Genomic DNA, 8,379 nt, shown 5'->3' on the forward strand with positions numbered 1-8,379 from the left:
ATACATTCAATAATAAATTAAAAAATAATTATTATAAATATTTTTTATAAATTATTAAATAATTTTATTATAAATTATAAATAATTATTTATAATTCTATTAATCTTTTAGCATCTTTATAAAAAATAGGTTAAATTTTTTTATCAATATTAGTTAATATTTTGAGTTAATAACTTATTTTATATTATTAAAATTTAAGATTTAGAATTTAGTCTTTAATATTTAAAATTTATAAAATATTTATCAAAAATATTATATTTTATTAGTCAGTAGCATTAAATTTATTGACTGTGATACTATCCAAATCATTGATTAATTTTTATATAAAAATATTTTTATTCTATTTGTTATTTAATTTTGGTAAAATATCAATTAATTTTGAATTTAGTTATTATGTGTTTTAATTTTTAAGGACACATGCCAAAATTATTTTTTTTTACTAAAAATAGGAAGACTTGAACCTTAAACGTATGATAAGTACGATAAAACTATGTTATTTTTGTTATAATTCATTGACATACATACTAAAATTGTTATTAATGAAAATTTTAATTTTTTATTTTAATAAATACTCAACAAATCATTAAAAACTGCACTTTATCAAAACAACTTTTCTAGTTAAAATTTTTTATTTTACTAAATTTATCTTATTTAATATTTGTTAATTATAATAATAATTAATAAAGGTTAAAATAAAATAAATTTAAACTATTTTAACTGATTTTCTTTATCTTTCAAATATTATTATTATAAAATAAAAGGTACATTATAAAAATAATTACATAATGTATACACAAAATCATATAAATTATATGTGTGTTATTTATGAAAAATACATTGCTAAGATTAGTTAATAATTCATTACTTATATTTTATTTACTAAAAAAGTAAAAATATATTTTGATTAAATTAATTAATAAATAATTATTTATAATTTATAATGAGATTTTTAATAATTTATGGAAAATAATTATAATTATTATTTTTTTATTTACTATTGAATGTATTCTTTATTAGTTTATTGCATTCATTATGGATATTATTAAGTGTATTTTTTATTATACTCTTTATATACTTTGCACCATAATAAATCGAATTAACATACATCTATTTATATATTTTGGTGAATACATAGTAAATCGAATTGTATTGTGTCAATTTATTAATGGTTCATATGCATGTAAATGGATGCAGTGTCATTAGATTTATTTGATTAATTATAGCAGATTAAATCCAATTGTACTCATTCGATTCACTAGTAGGGGTGGCAATATGTACTCTATCTGCGGGTACCTAACTCGACCCCACTCGATCGGGTAGGGTTGTCAATCCGATCCGCAGTGGGTAGGGTGCGGGTAGAGTTTTTGTGCGGATCGGGTAGGGTGCGGGTTGAGTCTCAACCCTATCCGACCAACCCACAATCTATATATGTTTATGTTATATATTTATATCTTTATCTTTATAGTAATATAAATGGGAAGCTCATTTACTGACGTGGCGCTCATACGTTGAGTCTGGAAGTTCGTTTGCTGATTTAAGTTGTTATTTTTTAAATTTTAAATTGTTGTACTTAAGTTGTTATTTTTTACATTTTAAATTATTTTACTTAGATTGTTCTTTTTTATATTTTAACACTATTTTTTAAAAATCTGTTAATTCTTTTTAGCATTATTTTTTAAAATTTTGTTGATTTTTTTAAATTGCAACTACATAAATTCTTTTAAAGAAATTTAGAGTTTTAAAAAATTTACGTTAATTATACTTCAGTTGTTACATACTAATATTACTATAAAGATTTACGTTAGTTTAGAATTTTTAAATTATTATTTGTTTAGGTTGTTATTTTCAAATTTTAAGTTCAGTTTGTTTTATTTAGTTTGTTATCTTTTAAATTTTAAATTAAAGTCAACCAAATTTAAAAAAATTTAGTTATGATGCAACTATAAAAGTATAAGTTATGAGAGATGTAAAGCACCACAATTTAAAGTACATCAATACTTTTCTTTACATATATCCAAAATCTCTCTACTTATTCCAGTGGCTGGTATTCACAAAATTGCTTAGATCAATCCTACAATCGACAATTTGTGTGTACGTATACGAGTGATACGGTTATAGACACTACCAAGTTACGGAAATTCTCCATTGTCATACTCAATTTAGATGGTTTGGCTCGACGAATACATGAGTTTTCTACTAATATTTTTCTATTTTATTTTAAATTTATATTATTTATATTTTAAATTTATTTGTTTATTCCCATCTAATCGTTTTTTTATTTTTGTTCATTAATTCTAGAGAGAAAAAATATACGCCTCAGTTAAGAGGGCTTTTGTGCCTCGATTCGTGAATTTGCTAGAGGAAGGAATATCTTAGCAAATAAGATATTTTGGTGTTAGACTCAACAATGGTTACTTCAAGACTACACATCATGAGTATGTGGTTAATTTAAACCAACGTACTGATGTGCACAGACTTCCAGAATCATCGAGTATCCCACGATATGGATTTAAGTAGGTGGTAAGTTTATTATTTTAGAAAAAGTATAATTTATGTATAAATTTATTTATTTTATTGATAATTTATTATGTATTTTTTTTAACAAATTTATTGACAACAATTTTTTTTTATTTTAAATCATTTAAGATGTTGTCGGATATCTTGATGGAACTGAGAATAAGAGGACTCTTGAAAAGAATAGCAAATCTACCAAGTATACTATTATCGAATTAGAGATTGATGATGAGTAATTATCTATTTATTTTTATAAATATAAAAATTTTGCTAATCTCATCTTTTTAAATTATTATTTTAACTTATTTTATTATAAATATTTTTATTAATATTAATAAGTAACAAATATATTTTAACTAACATTAAGCTTTAGTTAAAATTTTTTAGATTCAAACCCACCGTTTTTAAACGTCTAATTATTTAAATTTTTTAAAAAAATCACTTCGGATTGATTTAAATAAAAAGGATTCAAATTTAAAAAAAAATAATAAAAAGCATTCTTTCCGCGGTTTATTTGTTACAAATTTAAAATAATTAATTAATTATTAATTTTTTAAATTGTATTTGATATTTTAATTTTATTATTAATTTTTAAATTTTAAAAATATAAAATATATATAATTTGATATTATTTTATAGGTAGTTACATTTTTAGTTATAATTTTTTTGTTTATTTTGTTATAAAAAAATATATTTAACATTAAACATTCTATTTGATATAGAAAAATAATGGAGTGTGCACTTTTTGGCAACTATGCACATGAATTAAATGCTTTTCTGAGATCCGGCAATAAGGATGGAGCTGTTGTCATCTTACAGTTTGTTAGAGTGAAGTTATATAACGATAATATTTATCCATAATTTTTTAACAATATATTTTTATATGTGAGTTTTTACTTATTGTTTATGTGAATTTTTACTCATTTTGTATTAAATTAAATTTTCCAGAAAAGATTGTTTTACAAAATTCTATGTATGACACAAAGGTGCTAAGGTATTTGTTCAAAAAATAAATTTTTTGTTTGTTTGTTCTCTCAAAATTAGATCTTAATTTTATTCAAAAAATATTAGTGAGATAAAATCAAAGGTTAGAAAGAAGTCTTTAATTTAACGTGGTATTTTGTACAGAATTTGTTGTTTGAATTCTCCAATGAAGTTACGACCAATGATGAATTCGAATTGTTAAAAAATGCTATTACACCAACTAAGCGATTATCCTCGAAGTCGGAAGAATCGAAGGTGGAAGGAGATACCTCAACTTGCAAGAAGATTAAGATTGAGAAAGAAACTTGAGAATTTGGATGCATATATTTTGGAATTCCTTTTTTATTTTTAATTTGATTTTCACCGTTGATATTCTGATAATATCTAATTTAACATTTAATGTTATAAAGTTATAAATTTCTTCTTTGAATTATTGTTGATACAATTAAGTTAGTTATTAATTTTTAATGTGTACTTATTTTAAAAAAAATTAATTATAATTTTTAATTAAAGTATTATGTTTATAATTTTAAATTTAAATTCAAATATACTTTTTTTTTTGAATTTTTAAGTAAGTAATTGGGTTTGAGAATACTTTTTAAAAATTTATATAATTTATAAGCTACTATGCTAATTACAAAGGATTATAATAAAATAAATAGAATTACCAGTCTTATTAAAATGTGAGGTTATTTATACTGTTTTTAAAAAAATCTTTATCTTTATAGCAATATAAATAGGAAGTTCTTATGCTGACGTGGTGCTCATACATTGAGTTTAGAAATTTATTTGCTTAAGTGTCGTCACTGAAAATTTTTAAAATTTTATTTATAAATTATAACTTATTATTTGCTTACGTTGTTACCTTTTAAATTTTTAAAAACACTTTCTTAGATTGTTAGATATTTAGTTTTTAATATTATTGAACTAATAATTTGCTTAGGTATCATCACTAAAAAATTTTAAAATATTGTTTATAAATTATAATTTATTATTTGCTTAAGTTGTTACTTTTTAAATTTGAAACAATCTGGAATACAAATAGGGAGACTTTTTACTTGAGTTTCGAGATTATTTGCTTAAATGTCTTTATTAGAAATTTTTGTAATTTTATTTATAAATTAATAGATTATTTGGTTAGATTGTTAGATAATAATAAGGATTTAGTTTTTGAGTTTATTAACAAGATAGTTAGATATTTAAATCTTAATATTATTGAACTAATTTTAAAAAAATTAATATATAAATTATTCAATTAGGTTGTTAGATATCAATAAGGATTTAGTTTTCAAGTTTATTAGCAAGGTAGTTAAATATTTAAATCTTAATAATATTATTGAACTAATTTAAACAAAGTTATTTATAAATTATTTATAAATTATTTTAAAAGTAGGACGGTTGTTTAATAATAAAATCAACTATTTAAAAGTAATAACAAAACAATAAGAAGCAAGTAGTAGTAAGAAACAAGTTCGAAAACAAAATAATAAGAGCTTAAATTTGAAAACGGAAACAAAACGTTCTTTTAAAACAAAATAATAAAAAATTGAATTTAAAAGAGATTGTTACTTTTTAAATTTAAATTATTTGTTTAGTTTATTATTTTTTAAATTTTAAGTTATTTACCGATTACTTTTAAATTATTTACCGATTACTCTTTTAAATTATAAATTATTATTATTTGTTTAAGTTGTTACTTTTTAATTTTAAATTATTTGCACATAAATTAAAATTTGAAAAAAAATTAAAAAATACATGCTTCAGTTAAGAGGACTCTTGTGTCTCGATTCATAAATTTGCTAAGAGAAGTCGACGACGGATAATCAATTATTATTTTTTAAATATCAACACTTACACATAATAGATGAGTAAAACGAAATCTAGGAATTTTAATATTAACTTCAATGTAAGTTTATTTATTTGAATTTGTTTCAAGATTTTATTCTATATATTCGAATTTATTTGTTTTAGTATTTTGTATTTAAATTATTATTTTAACTTTATTTTGTTAGAAAAATTTTTATAATATTTTTTTTTGTACTTAAAAGATTTTAATTTGTTTTTAATATTGACTTTGATATAAATTTATTTATTTATATTTATTTTAAGATTTTATTCTATAAATTTAAATTTATTTATTTTAATATTTTTTATTTAGATTATTATTTTAATTTTATTTTGTTATAATTATTTTTGTAATATTAAACTTTTTTGTACTTGAAGGATTTTAATTTGTTGAGAAAAAAATTATTTTCGGTGAATAAATATTTGTCTCTCTTTTTATTTAAAATGTTATTATTGGTATGTTAGTATTAAAAATATAAAAGATAAAACATACTTAAAAAAATGTATTATGAGATCAAATAATTTTATAATTGTGACACAGGAGGCTGTATAGAGAACTTTAGCTTATGATATTCATCGGAGATGGCCTTCAGTGGTGAGATTAACTTTTTATTTACCTGGAAAGTAAAATATCATCTTTAAAGATGATGACAATCTTGAGAAAATCATGGATCAAAAGAACGGAAAAAGTACGATGTTTTTAGCATGGATGGAGACCAACAAAGAATTTGAAATTGGTCAAACTTTAACGTATGCTGAGTTTCCAAATCAATTTGTTTATGATAGCGAAGAAAGGGAATGATATCCACGCAAGAGAGAGTATTCTATCAGAAGGTTAAACTATGTTCCACCGGGTACATGTGATGATATCTATTATATGAGAATTTTGTTAATTATTTAAAAATGTTGCACAACATATGAGTCTATTAGGACAGTTAATGGGATTACATATCCTATTTTCTAAGATGCTTTCTATTTTATGAGACTATTGTGTGACGATAGAAAATTCATTGCAGTTATTAATGAGGTATGTTCATCAATTGAGAAAATTGTTTGTAATGCTATTGATATCTAATAGTGTTAACAAATCAAATCGTATTTAAAATGCAACTTAGACGTTATTGGCTGACAGGATATTATATATGAAGAGAAAAATATTGAAAAATTAAGATATTTCACTATGTGGTAAATTATTATTACATGTAGAACTTTATTTGCAAAAATCACTGTTCACTAATGGCCAATTTACATTGCTTTGTCAAGAGTTAAGAATCGCAATGGTCTGAACATTTTAATTCTAGATTAAGACAACAATCCAAATTCATCAACAACAAATGCCGTGTTGAACGAAGTTTTTAAAAATATATATTTAGATAAGAAAATAGTATTTTATTTTGGTAACATGTTATGATTTATACTTTTGTATAAATATTAGTCGTAGATATAACTAATTTATTAACTATACTTTCATATTTGAAATAAAATGTATATCATGGAACACAACATTATATGCCAATTATTTTTCTAATGAGGTTAGTAAAATACTAGGTTGCCTATAAATTTTTATTAGCCTTATAATATAAAATTTAGTGTAAAATTAACATGCTAGTATTACAATTATATATGTTCTTATTTTTTTCAGGTCTCTTTTTTTATGGCTCAAGAATATTATAGACTTCAAACTGTTCCATTTATATTTTACTTTGAATAAAGATAAAACAACATTTTAAGTACATTTATTATATAATGATGATGATAATGTTATACTAAACTTGAAAATTTTATGATTATTAAATATTATTTTCGATTTACCATGTCAAATTAAAATATAAACCCCGTGCATCGCATGGGTTCAATACTAGTAGTAATACAAATGGGTAGCTCATTTGCTGACGTGACGCTCATACGTTGAGTCTGGGAGTTTATTTGCTTACGTGTCGTTACTAGAAATTTTTAGATTTATATTTATAAATTATAAATTATTATTTACTCAGGTTGTTATTTTCAAATTTTAAGTTTGGGTTGTTTTACTTAGGTTGTTATTTTTAAAATTTTAAATTGTTTTATTTGTTTGGATTATTTTACTTATGTTGTTATTTTTTAAATTTTAAATTATTTTATTTAAGTTGTTATTTTTTAAATTTTATTTAGATGGTTCTTTTTTATATTTTAACACTATTTTTTAAAAATCTGTTAGTTCTTTTTAGCATAATTTTTTAAAATTTTGTTGATTTTTTTTAAATTGTAGCTACATAAATTCTTTTAAAGAAATTTAGAGTTTTAAAAAAATTTACGTTAATTATTCTTCGGTTGTTACATACTAATATTACAATAAATAAATATTTACGTTAGTTTAGAATTTTTAAATTATTATTTATTTAAGTTGTTATTTTTAAATTTTAAATTTGGGTTGTTTAACTTAGTTTGTTGTTTTTTAAATTTTAAATTAAAGTCAACCAAATTTTAAAAAATTTAGTTATGATGCAACTATAAAAGGATAAGTTATGAGAGATGTAAAATACCACAATTTAAAGTACATCAATCTCTTTCTTTACATATATCCAAAATCTCCCTACTTATTCCAATGGCTGATATTCACAAAATTGCTAACATCAATCCTACAATCTACAATTTGTGTGTACGTATACGAGTGATATGGTTATGGACACTATCAAGTTACGGAAATTCTCCATTGCCATACTCAATTGAGATTATTTGACTCGATGAAGACGCGAGTTTTCTACTAATACCCTTTTATCCATGACTCCAAGGTTATTTATTTATTTATTTAAATTAAAGTCTATGTACATTGGATTAGATATTAAATAAGTCTATATTTAACTTTTTCTTATGTTATTTTCGTTTTTAAGCAGGTATCGAATAAAGCTTGGTGTCATTGATGATTCTGACTGTGCATGTTATGTAGTCTTTGACAATGAGGCAAAACAAGTTTTGGAAGAGAGCTATGTAGAGATACTTGATCTACTCCTATTGGTAAGATCTAACCAATATTTATTTCTAAAAGCATTAGTGAAT

This window comes from Arachis duranensis, chromosome 3, assembly GCF_000817695.3.
Source record: "Arachis duranensis cultivar V14167 chromosome 3, aradu.V14167.gnm2.J7QH, whole genome shotgun sequence".
NCBI classification, from domain to species: Eukaryota; Viridiplantae; Streptophyta; class Magnoliopsida; order Fabales; family Fabaceae; genus Arachis; species Arachis duranensis.